This window comes from Oncorhynchus nerka, linkage group LG7 (assembly GCF_034236695.1).
Source record: "Oncorhynchus nerka isolate Pitt River linkage group LG7, Oner_Uvic_2.0, whole genome shotgun sequence".
Taxonomy (NCBI): Eukaryota; Metazoa; Chordata; class Actinopteri; order Salmoniformes; family Salmonidae; genus Oncorhynchus; species Oncorhynchus nerka.
The window spans coordinates 91,887,418-91,907,763 of NC_088402.1; positions in this window are offsets into that span (position 1 = coordinate 91,887,418).

The window sequence follows — 20,346 nt, forward strand, 5'->3', positions numbered from 1 at the left end:
AGAAAAATAGGATTTTGCTTGAATGACTTTGGTTGAAAGATGTGTTCAAACCCAACAATGAAACATCAACATGTCTGAACATAAGATAAGACTTAAAAGTGTTCTCAGTTTTTTATTTTTTATTGTTGTTTTGAAAATATAGTGTTCGTGTTTGATCTGAAAAAATGTGCCAAAGAAAATGTGTGTGTGTGTGTGTGTGTACAGTATGTGTATGTGTGTGTGTGTGTGTGTGTACAGTATGTGTATGTGTGTCTGTGTGTGTGTGTGTGTGTGTGTGTGTACAGTATGTGTATGTGTGTCTGTGTGTGTGTGTGTGTGTGTGTGTGTACAGTATGTGTATGTGTGTCTGTGTGTGTGTGTGTGTGTGTGTGTGTGTACAGTATGTGTATGTGTGTCTGTGTGTGTGTGTGTGTGTGTGTGTGTACAGTATGTGTATGTGTGTCTGTGTGTCTGTGTGTGTGTGTGTGTGTGTGTACAGTATGTGTCTGTGTGTCTGTGTGTGTGTGTGTGTGTGTGTGTGTGTGTGTGTGTGTGTGTGTGTGTGTGTGTGTGTGTGTGTGTGTGTGTGTGTGTGTACAGTATGTGTATGTGTGTCTGTGTGTGTGTTTTTGTGTGTGTGCTTATTCCAGTGTGTTCCTTCACGTGTTAGATTACTGAGTAGTTTGGTTCATCAGGCTGACCTGCAGTCTTCATGGACGGTATTACTGAGTAGTTTGGTTCATCAGGCTGACCTCCAGTCTCCATGGAGATTACTGAGTAGTTTGGCTCATCAGGCTGACCTCCAGTCTCCATGGAGATTACTGAGTAGATTGGTTCATCAGGCTGACCTCCAGTCTTCATGGAGGAGATTACTGAGTAGTTTGGTTCAGCAGGCTGACCCCCAGTCTTCATGGATCAGATTACTGAGTAGTTTGGTTCATCAGGCTGACCTCCAGTCTTCATGGAGATTACTGAGTAGTTTGGTTCATCAGGCTGACCTCCAGTCTTCATGGAGGAGATTACTGAGTAGTTTGGTTCATCAGGCTGATCCCCAGTCTTCATGGAGGAGATTACTGAGTAGTTTGGTTCATCAGGCTGACCTCCAGTCTTCATGTGTTAGATTACTGAGTAGTTTGGTTCATCAGGCTGACCCCCAGTCTTCATGGAGGAGATTACTGAGCAGGTTGGTTCATCAGGCAGGATAGCCTAGTGGTTAGAGCATTGGACTAGTAACCGAAAGGTTGCAAGTTCAAATCCCCGAGCTGACAAGGTACAAAATCTGTCGTTCTGCCCTTGAACAGGCAGTTAACCCACTGTTCCTAGGACGTCATTGAAAATAAGAATTTGTTCTTAACTGACTTGCCTAGTAAAATTTTTAAAAAAAAATTAAAAAAAAGGCTGACCTCCAATCCTCATGGTTCATCAGGCTGAGCCCCAGTCTTCATGGGGGAGATTTCTGAGTAGTTTGGTTCAGCAGGCTGACCCCCAGTCTCCATGGTTCATCAGGCTGACCCCCAGTCTCCATGGAGGAGATTACTGAGTAGTTTTGTTCATCAGGCTGACCTCCAGTCTTCATGGAGGAGATTACTGAGTAGTAGTTTGGTTCATCAGGCTGACCCCCAGTCTTCATGGAGGAGATTACTGAGTAGTTTGGTTCATCAGGCTGACCCCCAGTCTTCATGGTTCATCAAACTGACCCCCAGTCTTCATGGAGGAAATTACTGAGTAGTTTGGTTCATCAGGCTGACCTCCAGTCTTCATGGAGATTACTGAGTAGTTTGGTTCATCAGGCTGACCTCCAGTCTTCATGGAGGAGATTACTGAGTAGTTTGGTTCATCAGGCTGACCCCCAGTCTTCATGGTTCATCAAACTGACCCCCAGTCTTCATGGAGGAGATTACTGAGTAGTTTGGTTCATCAGCCTGACCCCCAGTCTTCATGGGGGAGATTTCTGAGTAGTTTGGTTCAGCAGGCTGACCCCCAGTCTCCATGGAGGAGATTACTGAGTGGTTTGGTTCATCAGGCTGAACTCCAGTCTTCATGGTTCATCAGGCTGACCCCCAGTCTCCATGGAGGAGATTACTGAGTAGTTTTGTTCATCAGGCTGACCCCCAGTCTTCATGTGTTAGATTACTGAGTAGTAGTTTGGTTCATCAGGCTGACCCCCAGTCTTCATGGAGGAGATTACTGAGTAGTTTGGTTCATCAGGCTGACCTCCAGTCTTCATGGAGGAGATTACTGAGTAGTTTGGTTCATCAGGCTGACCCCCAGTCTTCATGGAGGAGATTACTGAGTAGTTTGGTTCATCAGGCTGACCTCCAGTCTTCATGGAGATTACTGAGTAGTTTGGTTCATCAGGCTGACTTCCAGTCTTCATGGAGGAGATTACTGAGTAGTTTGGTTCATCAGGCTGACCCCCAGTCTTCATGGTTCATCAAACTGACCCCCAGTCTTCATGGAGGAGATTTCTGAGCAGGTTGGTTCATCAGGCAGGATAGCCTAGTGGTTAGGCTATCCTAGAAACCGGACTAGTAACCGAAAGGTTGCAAGTTCAAATCCCCGAGCTGACAAGGTACAAAATCTGTCGTTCTGCCCTTGAACAGGAAGTTAACCCACTGTTCCTAGGCCGTAATTGAAAATAAGAATTTGTTCTTAACTGACTTGCCTAGTAAAATAAAGGTAAAATATTTTTTTTTTTAAAAAGGCTGACCTCCAATCCTCATGGTTCATCAGGCTGACCCCCAGTCTCCATGGAGGAGATTACTGAGTGGTTTGGTTCATCAGGCTGACCCCCAGTCTTCATGGTTCATCAGGCTGACCCCCAGTCTTCATGGAGGAGATTACTGAGTAGTTTTGTTCATCAGGCTGACCCCCAGTCTTCATGGAGGAGATTACTGAGTAGTTTGGTACATCAGGCTGACCCCCAGTCTTCATGGAGGAGATTACTGAGTAGTTTGGTTCATCAGGCTGACCTCCAGTCTTCATGGAGGAGATTACTGAGTAGTTTGGTTCATCAGGCTGACCCCCAGTCTTCATGGTTCATCAAACTGACCCCCAGTCTTCATGGAGGAGATTACTGAGTAGTTTGGTACATCAGGCTGACCCCCAGTCTTCATGGAGGAGATTACTGAGTAGTTTGGTTCATCAGGCTGACCTCCAGTCTTCATGGAGGAGATTACTGAGTAGTTTGGTTCATCAGGCTGACCCCCAGTCTTCATGGTTCATCAAACTGACCCCCAGTCTTCATGGAGGAGATTACTGAGTAGTTTGGTTCATCAGACTGAACCCCAGTCTTCATGGAGGAGATTACTGAGCAGGTTGGTTCATCAGGCAGGATAGCCAGTCTTAGAGCATTGGACTAGTAACTGAAAGGTTGCAAGTTCAAATCCCCGAGCTGACAAGGTACAAAATCTGACGTTCTGCCCTTGAACAGGAAGTTAACCCACTGTTCCTAGGCCGTCATTGAAAATAAGAATTTGTTCTTAACTGACTTGCCTAGTAAAATAAAGGTAAAATAAATAAAAAATAAAAAAGGCTGACCTCCAATCCTCATGGTTCATCAGGCTGAGCCCCAGTCTTCATGGGGGAGATTTCTGAGTAGTTTGGTTCAGCAGGCTGACCCCAGTCTCCATGGAGGAGATTACTGAGTGGTTTGGTTCATCAGGCTGAACCCAGTCTTCATGGAGGCTGACCCCAGTATCCATGGAGGAGATTACAGGTTTGGTTCATCAGGCTGACCCCCAGTCTTCATGGTTTCAGGCTGACCCCCAGTCTTCATGGAGGAGATTACTGAGTAGTTTTGTTCATCAGGCTCCCCCCAGTCTTCAAGGTACAAACTCTAGTTTGGTTCTCAGGCTTGAAGTCTTCATGGAGGAGATTACTGAGTAGTTTGGTTCATCAGGCTGAAATAAGTCTGTTCTTAACTGACTTGCCATGGATCATCAAACTGACCCCAGTAAAATGGAGGAGATTACTTTTTTTTCATCAGGCTGACCCCCAGTCTTCATGGTTCATCAAACTGACCCCCAGTCTTCATGGAGGAGATTACTGAGCAGGTTGGTTCATCAGGCAGGATAGCCTAGTGGTTAGAGCATTGGACTAGTAACCGAAAGGTTGCAAGTTCAAATCCCCGAGCTGACAAGGTACAAAATCTGTCGTTCTGCCCTTGAACAGGAAGTTAACCCACTGTTCCTAGGCCGTCATTGAAAATAAGAATTTGTTCTTAACTGACTTGCCTAGTAAAATAAAATTTTAAAAAAAAAGGCTGACCTCCAATCCTCATGGTTCATCAGGCTGAGCCCCAGTCTTCATGGGGGAGATTTCTGAGTAGTTTGGTTCAGCAGGCTGACCCCCAGTCTCCATGGAGGAGATTACTGAGTGGTTTGGTTCATCAGGCTGAACTCCAGTCTTCATGGTTCATCAGGCTGACCCCCAGTCTCCATGGAGGAGATTACTGAGTGGTTTGGTTCATCAGGCTGACCCCCAGTCTTCATGGTTCATCAGGCTGACCCCCAGTCTTCATGGAGGAGATTACTGAGTAGTTTTGTTCATCAGGCTGACCCCCAGTCTTCATGTGTTAGATTACTGAGTAGTTTGGGACATCAGGCTGACCCCCAGTCTTCATGGAGGAGATTACTGAGTAGTTTGGTTCATCAGGCTGACCTCCAGTCTTCATGGAGGAGATTACTGAGTAGTTTGGTTCATCAGGCTGACCCCCAGTCTTCATGGTTCATCAAACTGACCCCCAGTCTTCATGGAGGAGATTACTGAGTAGTTTGGTACATCAGGCTGACCCCCAGTCTTCATGGAGGAGATTACTGAGTAGTTTGGTTCATCAGGCTGACCTCCAGTCTTCATGGAGATTACTGAGTAGTTTGGTTCATCAGGCTGACCTCCAGTCTTCATGGAGGAGATTACTGAGTAGTTTGGTTCATCAGGCTGACCTCCAGTCTTCATGGAGGAGATTACTGAGTAGTTTGGTTCATCAGGCTGACCCCCAGTCTTCATGGTTCATCAAACTGACCCCCAGTCTTCATGGAGGAGATTACTGAGTAGTTTGGTTCATCAGGCTGACCCCCAGTCTTCATGGAGGAGATTACTGAGTAGTTTGGTTCATCAGACTGAACCCCAGTCTTCATGGAGGAGATTACTGAGCAGGTTGGTTCATCAGGCAGGATAGCCTAGTGGTTAGAGCATTGGACTAGTAACCGAAAGGTTGCAAGTTCAAATCCCCGAGCTGACAAGGTACAAAATCTGTCGTTCTGCCCTTGAACAGGAAGTTAACCCACTGTTCCTAGGCCGTCATTGAAAATAAGAATTTGTTCTTAACTGACTTGCCTAGTAAAATAAAGGTAAATTTTTTTTTTTTTTTAAAAAGGCTGACCTCCAATCCTCATGGTTCATCAGGCTGAGCCCCAGTCTTCATGGAGGAGATTTCTGAGCAGGTTGGTTCATCAGGCAGGATAGCCTAGTGGTTAGGCTATCCTAGTAACCGGACTAGTAACCGAAAGGTTGCAAGTTCAAATCCCCGAGCTGACAAGGTACAAAATCTGTCGTTCTGCCCTTGAACAGGAAGTTAACCCACTTAATTGAAAATAAGAATTTGTTCTTAACTGACTTGCCTAGTAAAATAAAGGTAAAATAATTTTTTTTTTAAAAAGGCTGACCTCCAATCCTCATGGTTCATCAGGCTGACCCCCAGTCTCCATGGAGGAGATTACTGAGTGGTTTGGTTCATCAGGCTGACCCCCAGTCTTCATGGTTCATCAGGCTGACCCCCAGTCTTCATGGAGGAGATTACTGAGTAGTTTTGTTCATCAGGCTGACCCCCAGTCTTCATGTGTTAGATTACTGAGTAGTAGTTTGGTTCATCAGGCTGACCCCCAGTCTTCATGGAGGAGATTACTGAGTAGTTTGGTACATCAGGCTGACCCCCAGTCTTCATGGAGGAGATTACTGAGTAGTTTGGTTCATCAGGCTGACCTCCAGTCTTCATGGAGGAGATTACTGAGTAGTTTGGTTCATCAGGCTGACCCCCAGTCTTCATGGTTCATCAAACTGACCCCCAGTCTTCATGGAGGAGATTACTGAGTAGTTTGGTACATCAGGCTGACCCCCAGTCTTCATGGAGGAGATTACTGAGTAGTTTGGTTCATCAGGCTGACCTCCAGTCTTCATGGAGGAGATTACTGAGTAGTTTGGTTCATCAGGCTGACCCCCAGTCTTCATGGTTCATCAAACTGACCCCCAGTCTTCATGGAGGAGATTACTGAGTAGTTTGGTTCATCAGGCTGACCTCCAGTCTTCATGGAGATTACTGAGTAGTTTGGTGCATCAGGCTGACCTCCAGTCTTCATGGAGGAGATTACTGAGTAGTTTGGTTCATCAGGCTGACCTCCAGTCTTCATGGAGGAGATTACTGAGTAGTTTGGTTCATCAGGCTGACCCCCAGTCTTCATGGTTCATCAAACTGACCCCCAGTCTTCATGGAGGAGATTACTGAGTAGTTTGGTTCATCAGACTGAACCCCAGTCTTCATGGAGGAGATTACTGAGCAGGTTGGTTCATCAGGCAGGATAGCCTAGTGGTTAGAGCATTGGACTAGTAACCGAAAGGTTGCAAGTTCAAATCCCCGAGCTGACAAGGTACAAAATCTGACGTTCTGCCCTTGAACAGGAAGTTAACCCACTGTTCCTAGGCCGTCATTGAAAATAAGAATTTGTTCTTAACTGACTTGCCTAGTAAAATAAAGGTAAAAAATTTTTTTAAAAAGGCTGACCTCCAATCCTCATGGTTCATCAGGCTGAGCCCCAGTCTTCATGGGGGAGATTTCTGAGTAGTTTGGTTCAGCAGGCTGACCCCCAGTCTCCATGGAGGAGATTACTGAGTGGTTTGGTTCATCAGGCTGAACTCCAGTCTTCATGGTTCATCAGGCTGACCCCCAGTCTCCATGGAGGAGATTACTGAGTAGTTTGGTACATCAGGCTGACCCCCAGTCTTCATGTGTTAGATTACTGAGTAGTTTGGGACATCAGGCTGACCCCCAGTCTTCATGGAGGAGATTACTGAGTAGTTTGGTTCATCAGGCTGACCTCCAGTCTTCATGGAGGAGATTTAGTTTGGTTCATCAGGCTGAACTCCAGTCTTCATGGTTCATCAGGCTGACCCCCAGTCTTCATGGAGGAGATTACTGAGTAGTTTGGTACATCAGGCTGACCCCCAGTCTTCATGGAGGAGATTACTGAGTAGTTTGGTTCATCAGGCTGACCTCCAGTCTTCATGGAGATTACTGAGTAGTTTGGTTCATCAGGCTGACCTCCAGTCTTCATGGAGGAGATTACTGAGTAGTTTGGTTCATCAGGCTGACCTCCAGTCTTCATGGAGGAGATTACTGAGTAGTTTGGTTCATCAGGCTGACCCCCAGTCTTCATGGTTCATCAAACTGACCCCCAGTCTTCATGGAGGAGATTACTGAGTAGTTTGGTTCATCAGGCTGACCCCCAGTCTTCATGGAGGAGATTACTGAGTAGTTTGGTTCATCAGACTGAACCCCAGTCTTCATGGAGGAGATTACTGAGCAGGTTGGTTCATCAGGCAGGATAGCCTAGTGGTTAGAGCATTGGACTAGTAACCGAAAGGTTGCAAGTTCAAATCCCCGAGCTGACAAGGTACAAAATCTGTCGTTCTGCCCTTGAACAGGAAGTTAACCCACTGTTCCTAGGCCGTCATTGAAAATAAGAATTTGTTCTTAACTGACTTGCCTAGTAAAATAAAGGTAAAATATTTTTTTTTTTAAAAAGGCTGACCTCCAATCCTCATGGTTCATCAGGCTGAGCCCCAGTCTTCATGGGGGAGATTTCTGAGTAGTTTGGTTCAGCAGGCTGACCCCCAGTCTCCATGGAGGAGATTACTGAGTGGTTTGGTTCATCAGGCTGAACTCCAGTCTTCATGGTTCATCAGGCTGACCCCCAGTCTTCATGGGAGATTACTGAGATACATCAGGCTGACCCCCAGTCTTCATGGAGGAGTTACTGGTACATCAGGCTGACCCCAGTCTTCATGGAGGATTACTGAGATTAGGCTGAGTAGTTTGGTTCATCAAACTGACCCCAGTCTTCATGGAGGAGATTACTGAGTAGTTTGGTTCATCAGGCTGACCCCAGTCTTCATGGAGGAGATTACTGAGTAGTTTGGTTCATCAGGCTGACCTCCAGTCTTCATGGAGGAGATTACTGAGTATTTTGGTTCATCAGGCTGACCTCCAGTCTTCACGTGTTAGATTACTGAGTAGTTTGGTTCATCAGGCTGACCTCCAGTCTTCATGTGTTAGATTACTGAGTAGTTTGGTTCATCAGGCTGACCTCCAGTCTTCATGGAGGAGATTACTGAGTAGTTTGGTTCATCAGGCTGACCTCCAGTTTTCATGGAGGAGATTACTGAGTAGTTTGGTTCATCAGGCTGACCTCCAGTCTTCACGTGTTAGATTACTGAGTAGTTTGGTTCATCAGGCTGACCCCCAGTCTTCATGGAGGAGATTACTGAGTAGTTTGGTTCATCAGGCTGACCCCCAGTCTTCATGTGTTAGATTACTGAGTAGTTTGGTTCATCAGGCTGACCTTCAGTCTTCATAGAGGAGATTACTGAGTAGTTTGGTTCATCAGGCTGACCCCCAGTCTTCATGTGTTAGATTACTGAGTAGTTAGTGTTAGCCTGGAAGAATCCATTGAAGGGTTTAGGTAAACTGTCTGAGAGGTATGAGTATCTGTAGATGAACGTGTATAATTGGCGTACATTAATGTCATCATTAGAAAGAGATATTGAGTGTTTTTTTTATCAAAAAACGCAGACGGAGCCTGTCAGAGGTGGTGGCCAGTGTTACAAATGTATTTTGTATGATGAGTAATTTGTTTGAGCCGTTTGCAGAAACACATTGTTCTCTAACATAAACTATATTTGCCAATTATATGATAATGTAAATAGTAATAATACAATATAGAAAGTCATATTTAATGATCAACCAACGCTTTGGATAAATCTCAAAAGATGCCGAGAGCGTTTTCATTGTTGTTCAGGGCTGTAAAACCATATTACTGCTCGTATAGAATACAGTGTTGATTTAAATGGTTCAACATTCTCTTACACACAAAATGTTTCAGAATTTAAGAAAAACATGGTAGTACAGATATTAAGGCCATCATTTATAAAATATCTGACATCCCCAGATTTAAAGAGGGGAATAGTTTTGGCTATTTTTCAAATCTTGAGGAACAATACCAGCTGTAGCACCAGTCATGATCGATAATTAATTTATATATATTTATTATTATTTATCTGATGATTACGAAAAATAGGAGTCAGTCAATATTGTTACCAAACAATACATTGTGAGACACGTGGTCTCCCTCATATCCTGTTCAACAAACAACAACATACTAATGTCTGTGTACCAAAATGGCACCCGATTCCCTTACGGGTCTCTTGTCAAAAGGTCAAATCAAATTTGTCACATGCACCGAAAACAACAGGTGTAGATCTTACCGTGAAATGCTTACTTACGAGCCCTTAAAACCTTTCTTGGCGCAGGCGTTCCGCTAGCACCTCGACAACATCCCGGGGAAATTGCAAAGCACAAAATTCAAATGACAGAAATAGTCATATTTATCATTCATGAACGGTAAGATCTACACCTGTTGTTTTTCAAAATAAAAGAGTAACTTCTTGTTAATCCAGCAGCTGTGTCAGATTTCAAAAAGGCTTTACGGCGAAAGCACACCATGTGATTATCTGAGGACAACGCCCCGCACACAAAGCATGAACATTTTTTTCAAACAGGCAGGTGCACCACGAAAGTCAGAAATAGCAATAAAATAAATAGCTTACCTCTGAAGATCTTCTTCTGTTGGCACTCCAAAAGGTCCCAGCTACATCACAAATGGTCCTTTTGTTCAATAAAGTCCTTCTTTATAAAAACTTTCAAAAACTATTTAGCTGGTGCACTTTAGCTGGTGCACTTCATTCAATAATCCCCTGGTTTCCCTCCTTCAAAATGCATACAAAATGAATCCCAAACGTTACCATTAAACTCATCCAAACAAGTCAAACAACATTTATAATCAAACCTCAGGTACACTAATATGTAAATAAACGATAACATTTAAGATGGATGATCGTTATAGTCTTCACCGGAGATAAACAACAAAGAACGCGCTCTCATCCACAAGCATTTATACACTACAGCCAAAATGGGAACCACTTAGAAAACTACAAATTCTAGCTAATTTAAAAAAAAACAAGCCTGAAACTCTTTCTAAAGAGAGTTGACATCGAGTGGGAGAACTGCAATCTGGGAGGTTTTCGCCTCATATTAAAACATGACAGCCATTGAAAACAGTGGTAGGCTGAATCTTTTTTTTGGATGGTTTGTCCTCGGGTTTTCGCCTGACATATACGTTCTGTTACACTCACAGACACTATTATAACGGTTTTAGAAACTCTTGAGTGTTTTCTAATCCAAATCTACCAATTATATGCCAATTATATGCATATCCTAGCTTCTGAGTAACAGGCGGTTTACTTGCCTGTTAAAGTACAAAATAAAAATGTGCTAAATTAACAAAACTACTGGTACAAGTCAATATGCTTTACAAAACAGGACTAGCTCTTTTGTTCTCATTGCATGTCTTAACTCTGTCTCTGATTCTCATAATATGAAATAATACGCTTCAATAATCTGTTACAAAACAAACAGCCATTTTAAACTAGAGACACAGACACAGCAGTGTTTGTCAGACAATGAGATAATAAAAATATGTCTTCTAATGAAAATGTCTGTAGCATCTGAACGGTTTTGCCTACAAATCGTTTGTGATGTCGCCACAACGTTCCCACTAGACTGTTCCAACAACATAACGAAACATTCTGGGCGCCTTTATTTAAGAATAGACAAAATGTGTCATGGGAACCTTTTAAAGAGCAGATTAAATGTGTTCTGGGAACCTTTTAAAGAACAGATTAAATGTGTTCTGGGAACCTTTTAAAGAGCAGATTAAATGTGCTCTGGGAACCTTTTAAAAAGCAGGTTAAATGTGTTCTGGGAACCTTTTAAAGAGCAGGTTAAATGTGTTCTGGGAACCTTTTAAAGAGCAGGTTAAATGTGTTCTGGGAACCTTTTAAAAAGCAGATTAAATGTCTTCTGGGAACGTTCTTGCAACATCAGGTGAACGTTTTATACAAACATTCTACACTCATCAGCACGACTGGACAGATTTTTTTATGTCATGAGAGCATTTGCCGCGACCTAACGGACGTTCTGGGGACTTTCACAGAACCAATTTTGGTTTGCTGGGTGGCTTCATAGTTGACCCACATAATAATTCACATTTCCTGCAGCTGCAGGATTATTTTCATGCTGTGGGAAACTGGCTCAAAGCAAGATCCTACATCTGTACAGACATCTCTCTCTCTCTCTCTCTCTCTCTCTCTCTCTCTCTCTCTCTCTCTCTCTCTCTCTCTCTCTCTTCCTCATCTCTCTCTCTCTCTCTCCCTTCCTCATCTCTCTCTCTCTCTCTCCCTTCCTCATCTCTCTCTCTCTCTCTCCCTTCCTCATCTCTCTCTCTCTCTCCCTTCTCATCTCTCTCTCTCTCTCTCTCATCTCTCTCTCTCTATTCTCTCTCATCTCTCTCTCTCTCTCTCTCATCTCTCTCTCTCTCTCTCTCTCTCTCTCTCTCAAATCCTCATCTCTCTCTCCCTTCCTCATCTCTCTCTCCCTTCCTCATCTTTCTCTCTCTCTCTCTTCCTCATCTCTCTCTCTCTTCCTCATCTCTCTCTCTCTTCCTCATCTCTCTCTCTCTCTCTCTCTCTCTCTCTCTCTCTATTCTCTCTCTCTCTCTTCTCTATTCTCTCTCTCTCTCTCTCTAGTCTCTCTCTCTCTCTCTCTCTCTCTCTCTCTATATGTTATGTATTAAGTCTCATCACAGGCAAGATCGGGAAAGCATTACGTATTCAAGGAGTGTCTCCCAAATGGCATCCTATTCCCTATATAGTGTACTATTTTTAACCAGTGCTCCTAGTAAAAGTAGTGCACTTCATGAGGAATAGGGTGCCTTTCGAGACACGTTAATATTTTATATATTAGTCAAGATCTGATAGTCAACTTCTGATAGTCAACCTCTGATGGTCAAAGTCTGATAGCCCTGACGTGAAGCCCTCGTAGTCAAATTGTGAGAGTCAACCTCTGCGAGTCAACCTCTGCGAGTCAACCTCTGAGAGTCAACCTCTGAGAGTCAACCTCTGAGAGTCAAGAGGTTTCTTCACTCATCTACCTTAGCTCCTGGAACAGTGTTGGAAAGGAGAATGTGACTTGAATCTGAGCGAGTACATCTGAGCGAGTACATCTGAGCCAGTACATCTGAGCCAGTACAATTTGGTTTGCACGACCATGTAAATATAAAACAGTATTAGTGCCAATGATAAAGCTCAAACTTGCCAACCTAGTTTCCAAATAGGAGGGGGGTTCTGTATCCCCAACGCTCCTCTATCGACCACTAAAAGGAATGTGTCTCAAATTGCACACTAACCCCTGGTGCAGTACTTTTGACCGGAGCCCCTACGGATTAATAGTGCACCGTAATGGGAACATGGTGCTGTTTGAGATGCAGCCTAACAGTTTAACCTCTTGACTGTATCATAAAGTATCATATTTAATGCATTTTCAATAGATAGTAGAAAATCCTTTGTTCTTCTAGTCTTCCTACACCATTACTGCCTAAGATATGGGAATGAGGGTACGTTCTTTTTCCATAAATCAGTGATCTTACTCATTATATATAATACAGTACTGTACATGGAGGAGGGAGGGAGGGAATCAAGGAGTGAGGGAGGGAGGGAGGGAGGGAGGGAGGGAGGGAGGGAGGGAGGGAGGGAGGGAGGGAGGGAAGATCAGAGTGAGGGAAGGAGGGAGAGATTTTTTTAAAATATAAATTGTCTACGTTTATGATATTATTTTATGTCCATATAGATAAACCATTGGTACAATTGATTGCTCTAAAGTACATATAGGCCCAATTGTACGCATTTTACAGGCCATTTGATCCATCAGGAAAAACAGGATGTACAGAAAAGAAACGAAGCAAAGAAAAACATTTCAAAAGCTTTTTTCTGAAGGTCTTCAACAGTTTCATCTGTCTCTATTGCAGTTTCTTTTGAGTCTGAAATGGAGGTTTCGATTGGCCTCATAATTATTGCCGTAGGCTGACTGGACTAGGATTGTATACCAAAATGGCACCCTATTCCCTGTATAGTGCACTTGTTTTTACACCGGCTCTGGTCAAAAAATAGTGCAATATTTAGGGAATAGGGTGCCATTTTGGAATGCAGGTTCTGGCTCTGGACTACATATTGATCCATCATTAAAAGCAATTTACTCCTCAGGCAGCCATAGGAAATGTCCCAAAATGGCACCGCATCATCTCAGGTCAAAAGTTGTACACTAGATAGGGAATGGGATGCAGATATATATAAATACATACTGTAGCCTGTAGCATGAAAACATTAACTAAATGACACTAAATGACAGCTGCAGTTTCCTGATGAATCTCATAGTTCATATTATTACCATCCATTGTGTCTGTAATGTTTGGAGCAGTTGAACAGGGGAATCATTCTGACTAGCACCTCCCTCCCCCCAAAAAATCTAATCAAATTATTACCATTTCTTCAAACCATTCCATCAAATGTGTTCGGGTTTGTAATGTTTTTGGAGCAGTTGAACATGGTGTGTTTCCTAAAACTAATTAGATGTTGGACTGTCATTCCAGACTGACTCGGAATGGCTGACTGCATTCTGACTTTTGTGGCGCAATGGATCGATGTGTTCCTGGTTCCTGGTTCGAGCCCAGATAGGGGGGAGGAGAGGGACGGAAGCTATACTGTTACACTGGCAATGCTAAAGTGCCAAAAATAACATCCAATAGTCAAAGGTATATGAAATACAAATGGTATAGAGGGAAATAGTCCTATAATCCCTATAATAACTACAACCTAAAACTTCTTACCTGGGAATATTGAAGTCTCGTGTTAAAAGGAACAACCAACTTTCATATGTTCTCATGTTCTGAGCACGGAACTTAAACGTTAGCTTTCTTACATGGCACATATTGCACTTTTACTTTCTTCTCCAACACTTTGTTTTTGCATTTTTTAAACCAAATTGAACATGTTTCATTATTTACTTGAGGCTAAATTTATTTGATTGATTTATTATATTAAGTAAAAATAAAAGTGTTCATTCAGTATTGTTGTAATTGTCATTATTACAAATAAATAAATAAATAAAAATCCAATAATCGGTATTGGTATCGGCATTGAAAAATCATAATCGGTCTCTAATCCAGTGTTTATACTTTGTTATTCAACCTTGCATTATGTTAGATATGAAAATGGATTAGTCCCAAATTGTACCATATTCCCTTATGTCTGTTATTATCTGCTCTAATTTCCAAAGCCCCATCCCCGGGGTAATGCCAGATAATTAACAACTCAAGGTTATCTGTGTGTGTGTGTGTGTGTGTGTGTGTGTGTGTGTGTGTGTGTGTGTGTGTATGTGTGTGTGTATGTGTGTGTGTGTGTGTATGTGTGTGTATGTGTGTCTGTGTGTGTGTGTGTGCAACCCTGTTAATCCGAATGACTGTGTGATCTTGCTCACCGTGGCTGATGTCAAATGTTTAACTTAACAGTCACAAGGCCTCCGGGCCAGATGGATTACAGGCCACAATCTCAAGGCCTCGGGGCCAGATGGATTACAGGCCGCGTTCTCAAGGCCGCCGGGCCAGATGGATTACAGGCCACATTCTCAAGGCCTCGGGGCCTGATGGATTACAGGCCGCGTTCTCAAGGCCGCCGGGCCAGATGGATTACAGGCCGCGTTCTCAAGGCCGCCGGGCCAGATGGATTACAGGCCGCGTTCTCACACACAGACCAGCTGGCAAGTGTCTTCACGGAACAATCTCTCCTTGCCCTAATCCGTAATCCTAAAATATTTCAAACTGACCACCATTGTCCCTGTTACCAAGGTGATCTGCAAAAATGGACTATCGCCCTGTATGACTCGCATCGGTAATTATGAAGTGCTTTGAAAGGCTGGCCATGGCTCATAAGAACACCATCATGCCCAAGGACCAAATCTAATTCATATAACGCCCCAACAGATCCAAGTTTGACGCAATCTCAATCTCACCCCACACTGCCCTCTCCCACCTGGGCAAGAGGGGAAATGGCTATGTTAGAATGCTGTTGATAAACTACAGATCAGAGTTCAAGACCATAGTCCCCTCCAAGCTCAGGACCCTGGCACTGAGGTCATCCCTCTGCAACTGGATCTTGGACTTCCTGACGGGCCAGGTGGTTAGGGTAGGCAGCAACACATCTGCCACGTTTACTCACAACACGGGGGTCCCTCAGGGGTTCTTTGTATTTCCTGTTTACCTACGACTGCGTGACCATGCGCGAACCACTCCAACACCATCATAAAGTTGACGACACGAAGGTGGTAGGCCTGATCACAGCCTACAATGAGGAAGTCAGAGACTTAGCAGTGTGGTTCCAGAACAACAACCTCTCCCACAACGTCAGTATGACCAAGGGGCTGATCATGGACTACAGAGGAAAGAGGGGAGAGCCCACGCACCATCCACATCGATGAGGCTGTAGTGGAGTGGGTCGAGAGCTTCAAATCTCTTTTTGTCCGCATCACTAAAGACTTAAAAACTTCTTCAGGGTCCTTTCTTCACAATTATTATTATTTTCTTTTATTTTTTTTTCAAATAAAATCATTTATTTTTCTTAATCTATATATTTTCCTTGGTACATATACATACACACACACACATACGCACGCATACTCAAAAACTAAATAAAAATAAAAACACACAAAAAAACCATACCACTTGCAGCAGCACTATCAAGGTTCTTATCAGCTATTTCAAGCATCCGCTGAGACGACGGGCCAATAATTCGTTTTTAGGTTTTACAGTACCTTACACAACATGTATCTGCGCATTTCCCTAGTCACCCCGTTCACTCTGTCCAGTTTGAAATATAGTTGAATAGTGGGGACCAGAGTCTATCAAACTTGGGCTGTCTCTTGTGGAGGTCATAAGTGAGCTTTTCAAGAGGAAGAAAGTCAACAATCTGGTCAATCCACATTTTAAATGTAGGGGGAGTATTAGAGGCCCATAATAGAAGAATACATTTCTTAGCAAAGTATGTAATAGTCATAAGCAAATTTTCTCTGTCAGGATCAAGAACAAAGTCCTGCTGGGCATTAAGAAGATAGATACACGGGGTCATATCAAACTGTACCTCTAGTATTTTCTGTGCAGCAGTATGTACAGATTGCCAGAATCTGGCAATCTCCCTACAGCTCCAAAATACATGCATATAGGTTCCACATTCAGAGGTACATCTTTTACAGTTAGGAGACATATCTGTTTTCATTCTATGGAGTCTCAAAGGAGTATAATAAAATTTGTCCAAAAATTTGTAATTAGATTCTTTCATTTTTACACTGGTAAAGGAGCAGTATACCCTGTCGCAAACCTCCGCCCATAACTCATCACTAATAGTCAGACCAAGGTCCTTTTCCCAGATTATTTTCAAAGGAGTAAAGGAGGAGCTTCCTTTCTCAGAAAGGAGTCTATAGATGTAAGATATTTAGCCTTTAATGGATTGTGCTGTGACAAGAAGGGTTTCAACTTCATTCAACTGAGTTCTAAACCTCCTCTTGGAGGTAAATGAGGAAATTACATGTCTAATTTGAAGATATTTAAAAAAAATGGGATCTTGGCACATCGAATTCACTGCAGAGCTTTTGAAAGGATTTCAGTGTAGTGGTTTTCTGATGAAATATGTCTGAAAAGGTCCTGATTCCTAGAGTATGCCAAAGATTAAAGTTGGCATCCTTCAGGGCTTTTGGCAAGTCTGGGTTGCCTACTATAGGCGAGTGAGAACATATTTGGGAGGAAATGCCCAGGTATTTCTTACAGTCCCTCCACGCTAGTAGGGTGCTGTAAATCGCAAAGGTTTTGGCTATGTTGCCCACTTCACTAAAGTTATTAATGAATATAATTGAGCTTAAGGGCAATGAACCACAGGATTGGGCTTCTATCTGAATCCACGTTGACTCTTGTCTGTTTGTGATCCATGTTAGCATGTTGCGGATTTGGGCAGACCAGTGGTACAATTGAAGGGAGGGAAGGGCAAGACCACCTTTAGATTCAGGTTTTGATAAAGTGGAAAACTTGATCCTAGGTTTTTTATTGCCCCATATAAATTTGGTGATGCTTTGGTTAGTTGTTTTGAAGAAGGAAACTGGGAGATAGCATGGGAGCATCTGAAATAAGTAGTTCAGTCTAGGGAGGACGTTCATACGGATTACATTAATTCTTCCTAATAAGCTAATTGGGAGGGAGATCCAGGTTTGGAGATCGTTCTTAATTCGCTCCAGGAGTGGAAGATAATTTTCCTTAAAAAGGCTATTCAGATCTGGTGTTATGAAGATCCAGAGGTATTGAAACCCCTGTGTTTTCCATTGGAAAGGACAAAGTGTCTTCATAGAGCTGGTGAGTGTAATATTGAGAGGGCAGACAGTGGATTTGTTAAAATTGATCTTATAACCTGAGAACTTGCCATACTGGGCAATTGTGTCTAAAATGAGAGGGAGGGATTTCTCAGGGTTGGATATGTAGAGCAAGACATCATCTGCGTAAAGCGAAATCTTGTGCTGCAGGCCACCTGCAGAAACACCCATAATACTTGGATTGCTCCTTATCAGCTCTGCCAGAGGCTCCGCCCCCAACAAGTAGAGCAGCGGGGACAGCGAGCACCCTTGTCTTGTGCCCCGTTCCAGAGGGAATCTGTCAGAGTTCAGTCCATTAGTAGTCACCATGGCATTTGGATGAGAGTATAGTGATTTGATCCATTTAATAAAATTTGGGCCCATATAGAACTTTTCTAAGACTGAAAACAGAAAGCTCCACTCCATCCTGTCAAACGCCTTCTCAGCATCCAGTGAAGCCAGCAGGACAGGGGTCTTTTGTGCGTTTACTTGATCAATAATATCAAAAAGACGGCGAATGTTATCAGAAGAGTATCTGTCTCTAATAAATCCAGTTTGGTCCGCTTTTATTATTTTGGGAAGAAGAGTGTTTAGTCTTTTGGCGAGCAATTTGGTAATTATTTTATAGTCGAAATCCAACAAGCTTATGGGTCGGAAGGACGAGCAGGATAGGGGGTCCTTGTCCTTTTTTAGCAACACTGTAATGCGAGCTGTGTGCATTGAGTCTGGGAGAACTCCGTTTTTACAAAAATCCTCCAGCATTGGCATGAAGATAGGGCTGAGCTGGGGCCAAAAAGCTTTGTAGAACTCTCTGGGGAATCCATCTGGGCCTGGGGACTTATTAGGTGGCATGGAGGTAATTGCCTCCAGGATCTCCTCAGGAGTGAAGGGGGAGTTGAGATCTTCCTGGTCGGTCTCTGATAGTTTAGGTAGCGAGATTCCCTCTAGGAAAGAGTGGAGTTCTGCCTCTGTGTGTTTTCTCTCAGAGGTATATAGTTTGCAGTAAAAATCATGAAAAGTTAAATGGATCTTTTTTGGGTCATATGTGACCTCGTCCTCTGCTGTTCGGATAGCCATGATTGTACGCTCTGACTGCTCCTTTTTTAATTGGTAAGCAAGCAACCTACTGGGCCTATTGCTATACTCATGGTATTTCTGTTTAGTAAAGAAAACTTTTTTTTTTATCTCCCGAGTGTAGTCCAAATTCAGTTTGGCTTTGGCTGCTTTAAGATGACTCCAGGAGGTGCTGTCTAGGGATTGTTTATGTATTTTTTCACAGCATTCCAGCTCCCTCTCAAGATCTAGCCTGTGTGCTTCCATTGGTTTTTTCTTAGAGGAAGCATATGCAATTAGATGACCTCTTAGTGTGGCTTTAGCAGCGTCCCATATTGTGGCCGGAGAAACAGGGGAATCTTTATTGTCTTGTGTGTAGTTATCTATCCATGTAGTTACCAATGTATGGAACTCGTAATTTGATAGCATGGAGGTGTTGAATTTCCAGCTCTTTGACCTCGGGATGTTTTTGCAGAGGTCAAAGCGGAGGTGGACAAAGGCGTGATCTGAAAGTGCTATGGGTCCGATTGTACAAGTGGCTGAATTTATGAAACTCTTTGGGATAAAAATGTAATCTATACGGGAGTAGGTGTTATGGACATTAGAGTAGTATGTATAGTCCATAGATGAGCTATTATTCTCTCTCCGGAGATCTATCAGTCCCATCTCTTTAGTAAGAGAGTTCAACATCTTTGCAGATCTAGGATTTGTGGTGGGGACTTGAGATGATTTGTCTAGGGTTGGGTTAAGGGTATAATTAAAATCTCCGGCCACCACACCAAAGGAGACACAATGCTCATTGAACAGGGTTATAGTTTTTGACATGAAGGCAGGAGTATCTGTGTTAGGGGCGTATATGTTTAATATAGTAATTGGTTGACCATATAGTGACCCAGTTATCAAAATAAATCTCCCCTCCGGATCAGATATGTTTTTGTCTATTATGAATGGAACATTTTTATGGATAAGTATGGCTGTGCCTCCACTGTTTGATTTGAAAGATGAGAAATACACCTGTCCCACCCAAGCTCTGCGGAGTTTGGCATGTTCAGCATCACAGAGGTGTGTCTCTTGTAATAGCGCAATGTCTGCTTTTTCCTTTTTTAGAGCACATAGTATCTTTTTCCGTTTTATTGCATGCCCTAGACCATGGCAGTTCCATGTCAATAGATTTAAGGTACTAGTCATCGTCATCGAGCAGTAATCGAACTTTAGTGCAAGTCATCGCTGGGTAAAAGTGGATAGTAATTACAGCTGCGTTCACATAGAAGGAAAATAAATGGTGTACATAAAATAATAATCTCTGAACACCCCAGCCGAGTTCCCAAACAACTCGACACATCCCGTTGGATCTATTACCCCCCCACTCAGTCTCAATTCTGTGTTCCGAATAAAACAAAAACCGGGAACAGTTAGCAACGCACAACGTCTCCCTCTCCCCACCAAAGAAATGCCTCATCCTCTCCACCCCGCATTGAGTAAATAACACAGTTGCCCTCGTCCAGACCACAGTAAAAGAGGGGAGAAAAATAAAATCAATAGCCCAGCCTACATATACCTCCCCCAAGGGACATAGGGAACCCCAGGTAATAATAGCAACAACAAAAAAAAAAAAAACAGGGAAATAAAAGTAGGCTGAAACATTAGTAGGCCTAGGTTAGGCTATACAGCCCATCCCTCTCAGTTAAAGGAAAATAAATATA